The 12,746-nt window shown below is 38.9% G+C and overlaps 1 pseudogene; it reads right to left on the bottom strand.

Annotated features, from left to right (window-relative positions):
• Positions 1–10,137, bottom strand: part of LOC140172775 (uncharacterized) — a 403,962-nt pseudogene extending 393,825 nt beyond the window's left edge.
• Between the last annotated feature and the right edge of the window lie 2,609 nt (positions 10,138–12,746).

Below are 12,746 nucleotides of genomic sequence, written 5' to 3'. Positions count from 1 at the left end.
CCCTGAAAATGCCAAAATTGCCCTTAAAAAATCAAATTATGGAGGCAATGTGAAAGTAGCCCCTGAAAGAAAACTATTTTGTGGCTCAAAGTAAATGGGGTTTTAGGGTATTCAGCCCCAAAATCCAGAAAGTACCCCCGGAAGTTAAATTACAGGGTAATTTTTTTTCAAAAGAAGCCTCCAAAATTAAAAACTTATTTTGAGACATGGGGCACTCAATAGTGAATTTGGCTTCCTCAAGAGAGTGTTTTTCTGTGTGAGGGTGCAGTATCAGAGGGGGACAGGATGTGAACTCCTTCCATAGACACCTGACCTGAGTATAAACCAGCACTTCATGTGGGGGGGGGGCAACCGAGAGGCTTAGGTTCTGAATGAGTGATTCAATCACATCGCATAAAGAATGTTGTAAGCTAGAGATATATTTTTGAAAAACAGAACAGACACTTGTATTGTCATGTCAAAAGAAGCTTAAACGCAAGAGTCTGACATAATTGTTTAGTCAATACCACATTCATCAATCAATCATGATGCTTTGTCAACTTGCCCATTTTTAGAATTACACAGCAAAATTATGTTTCAGAACAAACATGACAGATTTTTTTGCTCTCTAATTGTCATTTATTTAATTATTGTGTATCTATCAGGGGTATCTATTTTCAAATTTGCCACAAAATGTCTATAAAATAGTATCCCCCCCCCCCCCCCATCCCTTCAATTATGAAAGTCTTGTTTTAAAATATGTTACTGCTGATTACTGCAGTAATGACTTTTCTATACTTTTACTGAAAACTGCATTACAATTGTATCTTAATTTTGTGTTGAGACTTGAGATCATAAGTTTACATTTAGTTAAGAAGTCTAATGCTTTCATGATTTCATTCCAGTTCCATTTTCCAAGATATAAATAGTTATTGTCCATTGAACAGAAAAATAGTAACACAACCTGCATGTTTATTTTGGCTGTAATTGAAAATTAATTTTCACAACATCATGATCAAACACATTTTTCCTTGACAACATAACATCTACAATTGACCACAATTCACTTGAATACAGAATATTTAGTTCCAATATTGCTGGCCCAGGATTGCAGGTAATTTTGACAAGATTGAAATGTTTGAATGTATACATTCATTCACACAGAGAACTAATCATCCACATTTTCTTCTCAGGTCATGCAGGAATAATCAATGCAATTTGCCTACAGACAGTAAGTAAGAAAATTGGCAAAAACAAATCATGTAGGTAGAGGGAAATTGTGTACAATTAAACACACAGCGCCTGCAAAAAATTGACAGAGTTGGCCCTTGAACTAGCATAACATTTTTGCAACCTGTGATGGGGCTGTTGTTCAAGTGGGAATATTTTGAGGTACAATAATTTTCACATATTTCATACTTCATGCATTATCAAAAATACTAGTAGTAGTATGTGAAATGCGGTGCAGAACAATATTTTTGATGTAAGAAACTTTCACAATTGGGAAAGAAACCTTAATTTGCAGTCAGAAATTTTTACAACTTTAAGAAAAACATCATCATTTATATCTTGCTGTAAGTTCTATATTCTCAGATTTAGTATAGGGTCACACAATTTGAGAAAATGCTTTTCACAATTTTCTCCAAGAAAAATAATGCAAAATATTTCAAAAATATTTGCAAAATTAGCTTCATCCTGAACCAATATAATCAAAGTCAAAATCATTCATGTTGTTGGTCTCTTTTTCACTAAATTTGGTATATTTTGGGTGGGGGTCATTTACAGTCAATCCCAGCTGAACATCCCTAAATCAAAATCAAAATCAAGACCCACCCATGAATGGATAATAGGTATGTTCAGATGATTGTAGAATTCTTGAGGATCGGCGTACTCGAGAATTGCAAATCCTAGGTCAATCTCCGACAGCGTGTTCACACAACTCCAATGGAGACTGGAATCATCATTCATCAAGATTTAGGATGCTCAATGACATCAGGAACCCGGGATCAGGAAGCTTTCTATAATGGCACAAATTGAACTTTATTAAATATATAATTAAACCAAGGTTAGCTCGCACTCGAGAGGATCGAATCGCAAGATGACTTCTCCACACAGAAATCTCAAAATTCCTCAAACTTCTTGGGGGATATAATTTGGAATAAATTTGGGGACAAACTTAGGGACTGGCATTCTCAGCACAGTTCACACAGGCGGAGTTCGCCTGGGCGGACTTCACACAGGGCGTATTTCCCCAAGTTTTTGCTCGAGAACAGTGTTGCTTTAGCAAAAAGTGCTCTACATTTATGTGGACATGCCTAATTTCACTGCACACTTCATCAATATGTTTTTGCAGGCATGCTTGCACCAGCTGTGTTGCACAACTTGTTGCAGGAAGGAACTCAATTTCACTGTGCCAATGTTTACTGTGTCATCATGGCCTGGATATCATGATTTCATTGATTCATCATGTAGACAGACAGCCAATGTCAATCTACATGATCTAAATCAACTATTGGTCCTAGTCTAAATCCCAGGCGGGGGGGAGGGGGGGGGGATTCACAACACCACTAGCGACTCGCAGTTACTGCCAGTTCTCTGGGAAGGGGGCCAGTGGGGGACTTTTATTTATTTTATTTTTTTTCACATTTTGAACAGTTCAGAGCAGTTTTGCAGTTTCTAATATTTGAGATTACAAACAGCCACACATTAAAGCCTATAACAAGCCCTCAATAAAGTTGATATCTTAAAATCAAATTCTAAAACCATGACTTACCTCTGAGCTGTACTAGATATATGCCTTGGCTGGCAGAGGCAGTGGCGGTGCCACTGGGTGGGGGCATGCCCCCAGTCAGAACTCTTGCCCCCCCCCCTGTCCCCCCCCGAAAAAAACCAAAATTACGAAAAAATCCACTTTTTGTAGTAATTTTGCGCAAATTTGGTTGATTTTGCCCCCCCCCCCTGAAATTCACTTTGCCCCCCCCCCTAACCCCCCCTTCAACAAAATTCCTGCCACCGCCAATCAGAGGTATGGGCAGTCTCAGGACAGGGAGGTTGCTTTGCAGAGAGGTTGCTCGTTTGAATGACTCGGTTGCTCGCACTACACGCTCGCTAAGTCCATAAGGGCCACAAACTGTGGCAATTGGTGATCAGATGGGTTGTGCTCTAGTCTGGTCTAGACTGGACTTCATGTCATATCATCTCTGGTCATGATCATAAGGGCTAAAGCAGTGGGTGAGCAAAATGTCATAAATGAAGGGCAGGAGGGGGAAATACAGTGCTGTAGGGGACAAGATCTGGACTTCCTCCTTTAACACTAGTATGGCGGGAGGGTTCAAGGGGGGCATTTACCCCTAATTGATTTGAAAATTTAGAAAATCCCATCGGAAAATTGGTGAAAAATGGCTTGTGTCCACCAATCAGGTCTTGTTCCCCCAATCATGGCCGGTGCCCCCATAAGATGACTCCCACTACGCCACTGCTTGGGTCTTAACTACAGGAGATCAACTTCCCCATCTCCCTCTGTGTTATACAACAGTTCCAAATCAATTCAAGACCATCTTTGTTCTTCATATTCATCCCACATGCTTAGTTCATATAAATAATATACATTACAGATGTATCCTTGCTACTGCACAAGTTCCTCCATCAAAACGAAAGTGGAGTGCTCCCACACCCCATCCCACACCTTCCTGATTAAATTCATTATAGTTAAACCATTCCAGTGTGGCTGGCAACATTTCTTCCAGACATGCTCGTACACACCAGCTGTATCTTGCAACTCGCTGCAGGAAGGAACTTTGACTATGACCAAATTTACTGGAACAACTGTGCCCACCGCAACAACCTAGTTAATGTGATTTCATTTGATTCATCCAGTGAAGGAGTCATCATGAACACCCAGCCAATGTCAATTAAGATCAACCAAAGGGTTTAGAAAATCTTTAGCTTAAAACCAACTTACAGTGTACTAGCAGCTGTGCAAGCTGTGAAAAAGGCTTATTTTGTATGAATGTATTTATTTATTAAATTGTGAACATTGTAGGATATGATTAGTTTGGTAGGCTGATAGTTATTATTGTAGAAAATCATGTCATTTAATAAAGCAAATTGGCAAAAAATGTAATGTTACAGCTGTGAAAATGACTTACAACATGTATCATAGGGACATCCAGACATGTGGAGAATTTTTTTGGTATGGTCAACTGATTTTTTAGAATATTATTTGGGCTTACTGATGTAGCACATCTTATATTATATCATGTAATATCAATCAAACTGCAAAATAATTCTGGAATACCCTGCGGCTGCACACAGGTATAACCCTAACCCTAATCCTATTCATAACCCACCCTAATTACATGTATTAACCCTAACCCTAATCCCAACCATGCCAACCCACCCTTATTATAGATGAAATATTAGTGAGTAAAAACTTACTGGTTTTGTACAGATCATGATTTTTTTTTGCTTGATTTGATAAACATTAAAAACAATCTTGATTACCCACCTCCCAATAGGGACTACTGGTACATGTACAGCAGGCCGGGCATCCAAAACCTTTTTCCTTGTGACCCAAATTTCATATGAAAAATATGGCGGGACCCACGCATAATACAAATGATGTTACTTTATAATACCAAAACTACTTTGATGTTTGTGCCAGCTTACATGCAAAGAGTCTGTCAATGTACGTTCTTAAACCTACGCAGATTCCTCTTAAATGAGGTGACCCTCTTCTTTTTTTTAATTACACATCACCCCCCCCTCTCGAAATGAAGTACTCACAATCACAAACCACATTTGGGGCATGACTCACAACCCCCAGTTTGGGAAGCCCTGCACTACAGCAATACTCATACGATTTCTCTTCCCATATCACTCCCCCTTCTGTCTTCAGACAGAACATTTCCCCTGAAGTCCCATTATCAAAAATGACAAGATTAAACCCTGTCTCTACGATCTCATTGACTTCTAAACTTCTAATACCCTACCCTGTTCATCAGAGACAGAGAAAGAATAAAAGAAACAGGGTTAGAAAATGAGAGAGAAAAAAGACAGATGTACATGTAGAATGAGAGGAAAAGGATCTGTTAACTTGTTAAGTGTGTCTGTGTTATCTTTTATTATATAATATCACAGCCAGGTTGAACCAGACAAGTCTACATGTACACTACATTGTACACACCTCATTACTCATCGCTTGAATGATGACACCTCACACCTTTAACATATCTACCTGGAATCATTGCATTATTTGCATAGACCCTAAAAAGTAGGTCTACTGTGCCTGATTGAAACATGCACTTGTCTTTTCAACTAAATTTTCATTGGGAGAGCCATGCTGCATGTACATTGTATATTATTAATGTAAAGTTATGACTTGGAGCTTAGACCGGGGCTTAGACACTCTTATGATCCAGGCCTGTATGCAGGATTTTTTTTTTTTTTTTTTGGGTATAGATTTGGAAAAAAGTAGACCTGTTTTCCAAGGGGTTGATTTTGTGAAAAGTGGACCTTCTCAAAATATGGTCTTTTTGACCAAAAAAGCATAAAAACCTGATTTTTAATTTGCTTTCTATGCTTGCAAATTGAGATTTTTGGACTTTTTCGCAAATTTGGAGGGGTGAATGGGTGCATGCATGGGAGAAGTACATAGGGTGTGTGGATGATTGGGTGTGTGTAGGCCGGAAGTGACTGGGTGTATTATATGGGGGGGACTGGGTGTGAAGGGGAGGTGGGGGTGTGTGTGTGAAGTGGGTGATTGGGTGTATGTAGGGAAGGAAGTGATGGGGTGTGAAGGGGAGAGTGTGCTGTTTGTGTGTACATAGCAGGTGATTGGGTGAGTATAGCGGAAGCGACTGGGTGTGTGTCAGGGGAAGTAGGGGTGTGTAGGGGGTGACTGGGTGTGTGTGGGGATGTGGGTTTGTGGGGTGTGTGTATGTAGGGATACCTATATACCTCAACATGGTATGTGTATGAGAGGACATGACTAGGGTGTAGGGAGGGGTGTGTATGTGTAGGGGTGGTGGGTGTGTTTACATATGTAGTGAGTGACTGGTGTGTGGTTTACTGGTTTAGCACATTATTTTTCTTAGTGGATATAAAAATTTCCTATCATTCACACCTTCCAGAATCAGCGACAACAACAAAATAATAAACTATAAATACCAAAAACAAAACAATAACATAATTATATCACAGTTGGTATAGAAATTAGAATATGGGTACCATCTGTAGCTCTGCAATCAAATTAGCTGCAGTCCCTTACATGTACATCACCGTATACGTACATACGCTCTTCCAATTAGTAAAAACCAATCAGACAATTGTAACAGAAAGCAAAATTAATATCAAATTTTAACGACTCACCAGAGAAACAAAGTGTAGCTAAATGACATTGATGGCAATTTTTCACGTCATCTAGCTATTACTTTGATTATGATGCTCGTCAGACCAGCTGGTTTACTAAGCTTCATTATTAAATATTCTCTTGAATTGTCGAAGCACAAACATCTGTTACAAAACACACCATAATCTATTTTATGTCTTTTTCATTTTTTTTTACGAACTACCTGCTGCTGCAGTACAGGAAAACGGGAAATAATATTTTTTTATTTTTTTTTTCAGTGTGTTTACATTTTACTGCAAGTATTTCTGAAGTGGGCATGGCATCTGATCTTAAAAAGTTTCTTTTTGTATCTTTGGCATTTATATTATTGTCAGAATTTGATTACAATTAGCTTTGTATCTAAGATGCCCATGTAATTTAATTAGAGCTATGAAATCACTTTCCTCAAAAAAGCATTGATTCGTGTTGAGTGGGTTAGTGATCCAGCAAATCATGAAGATGAAAATGTAAAATAACAATTTTAAAACTTGTGAAGAAAGGAAGAAATCTTCTTTTTACTGCCACAGTTCATTTTACATCCATGATAATGTGATCTACATGGAAAATTTACAATGTTTTTTCAGCAAAATGTTATTTGAATATTACATTAGCTCATGTGATAAACATATATTGTAATTCAAGACACACTTCTGCAACATTATCATAATTTTGCTGATTTCAATATCGACCAGACTTGTTTTAATATCTCTAAAATTTAATATTGCAGAAAATTATGAACTTAATTATTATTAAATTTGATCACTTTTATTTCTCAAGATCTTTAAAAGTAAACAGTGTATTTTTTGAATTAATACCGACATACTTAAAAATAATTTATTATATTCACGAGAGTTTAAAAACCCTCAATAAATTATAGCATGTTGTCATTGTTGTGTTACATTAACATTTTTGTGTTACATGTATATATGCACTTTCATAATACTAGTGCTGTAATCGATTGTCGTAAGTATCGATAGTCGGAAAATACATAGACTTCCGACATGTCGAAACACTCAATGTCAGTATCGATACACAAAACGACATAGGCACACATGCTTAGATTATCTCAAATCAGGTCTCAAATTACCGTCAAATACTCAATTTGCAATACCACTTTCGTTTGTTTGATGCATGATCCATGTAGTTTTAGCTGTTAGGCTTCAATACACTTGTTGTTAACTTGTTTCTGGAACTTACTGATAATAAAATTGGTAAACTCAAATCCGTGTTTCAAACTGCGTGAGTATCGATAATAGTATCGACATGTCGGATGTTTGCCTCCCGACATATCGATACCCAGAAAGCTTATCGATTACAGCACTACATAATACATGTTGCATATAAAATACCCCTTCTGTATGTGTAATAGGATTTGCATTTTAAACATTAAGATAATATAATACTATGTAGTCTGGAGTCCATTTAGCTTCCTCCAGGTAGTGACGTCAATGCAGTGAAATACTGACATAACTATGTCACTACCTTGAGAAAGCAACATGGACTATAGTACTAATAGTACCGTAGCCTTACCTCTTTTGGGCTTGTTTGTGGCTTTCCAAACTTGTAACGGCGTTTTTCCTCTGACACTCGCATGTGTTCAAAAGTCCGCTTTTGGCGAATCAATGAAAGCTCACAGGCGCTGCATGTAACAACCACACTTCCTTGGTCCAGAACCAGCCCTCCTTTTGGTCGCTCAACTTGCAGTAAGAAGTGGAACTCCTTGGTACTAATGGTGCGTACATCGTCACGAGATGCGAATTGCCCACATGTGTAACATACAAATTCATGTACGTAGTACCTTCGTAACCAACGATTACTGTCCGCGAACGATTTTGAATTTTCGTGTCGTGCCACTGGGCAATCAGATTAAAATGGCAGAAGAGGCAGGAAAGAACTGTGCCATCCGTTTTGATAGAAGCGGCACTCGGAGCTGGATTGCGACTAGCTAGAAACGGGAAAAAGCGAGTGCTATCTTGAATCTCGTCCAAAGTACGACGAGGATACGAGTGGAGCTTGTAAAGCCTAGAAGGATCCGTGATGCGCTCCGCACAAAAAGCAAACTCCATTTGAAAATGACTGATTCTCAACGGTCGGGCTAACTCCTGCGTATGTATCCGGCAGTCCGTTTCGCTGGTTTGTCCCGTAAGGGCCAATAACGTAGCGCCGTTCATTGTGTGGGACACCCTCCCCTTGATAGACCTTCCACTGTTGTTCTAATTGTCCATTGCAGTGTGAGCAAACTAAAGTTTGGCCATCCTTATTGATTGGTTTTGCTTTTGATGGTCGCTTAATATTGGTAATGAATGGGAAATACATATGATGACTGCTAGTCTTATCGGGAGCCAATGTGTTTACTATTTTAGACTAGATTGTGCTGTGAGCTGGCCACATAAATAGCAGATTTCACTATGATTTGATTTATCAACTCTTTCTTTACCACTACTGCTACCTCTAGGACTAGTTTCACTTTTAACTTTTGGCAAACGATAACTTCGCTTGCTATATGGAGTATGGGTTAACTTCGTGAGCATTCCATTGCTCGTAAAGATCCTTACTACACACAGAACAGACTTGAGCAAGGCCTTCTTTGCTCAGAGCTAATGCACCTCGAGCTGGGCTATGTTTCTCCAGGAATGGGTAATAAGGCTCATTCGCGTTACAACGATGAGCACGGATCAGATGTACAGTTGATAGCAAGGCCATTTGACCACAAACGAAGCAAGTGACATTCCCAGATCCTGTGGAAGAGCTGCTGCTGCTTGGCAACCCCTCCGTAACCAACTCTCCCTCGCTTCGAAGATGATACTTGCGCTGATGCAATGCAATACTGTCTCGTTCATAAGTATGCCATTGACGAAGCAAATATACAGTGCATGGATCACACATAAGCACACGACCGAGATGATCCACAGGTCTGGCTCCAGAAGGAGTAGGATGGCCCAAGATACAAGGAAAATAAGGTTCTTCCGATTTGGACCAGTGACTTGTATGCACAACTCGGATTGAATGCTTAGATGTTGAAGTTCCACATCCATAACACACAGATACAGACGGTATATCTACATCCATTGAACTGCTTGGTCTGCGCTTTTCGGGATGATTACTCGATGAAGCGGCCGGATCGGGAGGTTCCTTATAGCCATTATCTCCCCGCTGTTGTTCATTGTCATACTGTGAATCGCGCATACTCATTTTGTACATTTCATCTCTAGGATCAGCTTTTCTACTTGTACCTGTTGCAAGTCCATCTGCTCTTTTAAGCCAATATAGGCGTTTCACAATTGGAGTGTTGTTTCTTTCATACGAATGCCACTGTCCTATCAGAAATGCTTGGCAAACTTTACAAACATCCACAGAGCCATCAGAGTGTATAGAAGAACCTGGTGACGCTTCATGATATTCAAGAAAAGGAAAAATGGTTCATTTGCTGCTCCAGGTCGACTACGCAGTCTGCAATTTCCACCCAAAGCGCCACAGGCATAGCACACAGCAGCGCGATTTGAACGCGATGATCGCCGGGCTCTCTCCGCTGATGAAACTGACTTGCTCCCCGCTGCATGCCTGCTTTGCTCGCCAGCCATGGCTAAGTCTACAGTTTGCACGCTTTTTCCAAAATTATGACCTCAGACGGTCAATCTGTTGAACTCTCTGCATTAAAAACAATCACAGCTATACATAAATCCAATGGTTTTCCAATTAAGCAAGAGTAAATTAACTAAATTGCAATACAAACTTGGAGCTTTTGTACACAAATCATTTTCAGTCCTTCCGCCATCTTCTGCTATGGTCCCCACAATGCAACTGGCCGATAATTGGTGGCCCCGTAACATGGATATACGCGTACACAACAACAACACGTGTGTTTTGTTTTGGTCGGTACGATTTGACCAAAGAAGTCAATGGACCGATAAAAGGCCTATTGTAAGATTACATGGTTTAGGCATGATCTGATAATAACGTACTTCAAAAACGTCGATTGATCAATCGATTTGATTGAATTCGAAAAATTGATTGAGCAATCATCATGATTGATTTTCGTCTACAACAATATTCATAGCTATTCATTTTTCCAAAACCAATTCACATGTCTTACAAAACTTGTCGGCGGCGTCTCTCATCATATAGGCCGAGTAGTCAAATTATTCATACCCCTTGCTGAAAAGATGCATCTTCTACAAGAATCAAAACGAAATAGCACATGTGAAGCATATAATTTATGATTTATCATGATTTTTTTTAAAGACAAAAAAATCATTTGCAATTGCTGCTCGTACCCCCCGCCAAATTACCATATGGGTATGCTCCCCAGAAAGATCCCCCTTTTTGGATTTCGCAGCTCCGTACGACCCCCTAAATCTATATTTTAACCAAACTTTAGAGCTCCGAGAGACACTTGATTTTGGTAATTTCAGCTCTAAAAGACCCTAAATTGCTCATTCCTCACATTTCAGTTGTTGTTGTTTTTGCTTTCAGGCGATTGTCAACCAGGAAGGCAAGAAAGACCATTGACTGTTCGCAGTATTGTTCTCTTGTTACAAGCAAAAAAGGGTTTAGAGGGGTCACAAAATTAAAAGTGCTCCGATTTCAAAGAAACTGGTCTCATATTGTAGGCCTACATGTAAAAAGTAAATCAGAAAAGGAATAGTTTGCACTAGCTGTAGTATACTTCAGCTACTGGGAAATAGTACAGCAAAACTTATCAACTCCCAATTCCCCTACAACTCTATTGACCTTGACCTAGTTTCCTAGCATTCTAGATGATGAGAGTACTGAAGTGTGACGTCATAAAATTTTCTCTTTTTTGTACCGGGGCCAGCAAAGCTGGCCTCGGTACTTATTAGTTGGATATAAAAAAATTGTCGTTTCTAAGCTATGTATGAAACAGAAATTCATAAAAAAAGCACGTACCTGAATCAAGTTGTTTTGATGATGATTTATGCTTGTAATGTGTAAACATATAACTTGTGGTTGAACGGATATCAGAAATATTGTGTTGATTTTGCATGGTAAGGTAAAATAGGTATATGTTTTAGGAAAATAATTGTTCTGAATCTAGACTAGGAAGTTTTGCTGGTTCTCTTCACTAGAACACTTATCTTGGCAGGCTATGGGATCATGTGGGCAGACACACCGGGTACCATACATGCTTTGTGTGAGTTCAGTATCTCAGTGTGTTGTGTGGTATGTGATCCAATATCTCTGGTGAGAGCTACCTGCTGAGTTATGATGACATATTTAATTTACACATCTTACTCTATTCATGTTCCTAGTGGTCTGTCTGTGGTGGTCTGTTATCTTAATATGTGTTGGATAATTTTCAACTACATGTAACATGTTTGACCAAGCAACATGCAGTAAACATGGTAAAAGTTGAATCCCTCACATCGAAGACCTGTAGGCCTATTAATAAATAAGCAAGATCACTGAATATTGGAAATATGTACATTTCCTGGTAACACGATGATGACCAAAAGCTATTGATGCACACATCACCTTTGGGTCTATTTTTATGATGACAAATATGTCACAACTAGAATGAAGCTTTAGGGCATAACCCGGCATAGGTCCTAAGTAATGATTGAATTTTGTTACTAAGAATATTATCAGTAAACATTCAATTCTTGGCTTTAAAGGTGCTATTTTTGGGTTCAGTTTTCGAAAAATAATATTTCTCGAAATTTTGCTTGTTACTTTGTATGCTTAAATTCTCAAAAAACAAAAAGAGCTATGAATGAATTAATCTATACTATAAGGTGCGAACGTCGGTTGTTTTTAGGCCACAAGACCATTTAGCAATCCATGTAGCCTATGTGGGGTATATGTGTAGGGGTGTTTGTACCCTAACAGTGTCTGCTTCCTACTCATGCCATCCAAACCTGGTGATAATAATATTTGAGTAGGAGGACATGTGAATTAGCGTCAACTAGGAATAATCCTTTTCACCAATACCACCAATCAACCAGTACTTCCCACCATCCAAAATCTCCCTAGTTTGCCAGCCAACAATATCACATAATTATCAGAGATTACCCTATATGTTTAATTGCAAGACATCCAACCAAGGCCAATCAATTAGATGTACATCTTTGAATCACAATTGTCATTTTAAAACCATGTCTCCCCTGTCAAATATTACACATTACAAGCATCTTTCAGAAGGATTATTTAATCTTCACATGAAATCATTCCTGTCCCGGTACATCCCTTTTTAAAGGGTTTTTTTATTTGCATTTCAGCATTTTCATGACCATATTTCAGTAGAACATGGTGAAGAACAGCCACAGTCCAAATTTGGTGGGAATCGGATCATGAGGGCCCGAGATATGGCCGCATGAATACCTAATTAGCCCAATTAAAATCAGTGTAGGCCTAAATTGGC

Source organism: Amphiura filiformis, chromosome 16 (assembly GCF_039555335.1).
Source record: "Amphiura filiformis chromosome 16, Afil_fr2py, whole genome shotgun sequence".
In the NCBI taxonomy this organism is placed as follows: domain Eukaryota; kingdom Metazoa; phylum Echinodermata; class Ophiuroidea; order Amphilepidida; family Amphiuridae; genus Amphiura; species Amphiura filiformis.
Note: the sequence above shows the minus strand (reverse complement) of the source record. Positions and strands in the feature narration are given on the sequence as shown.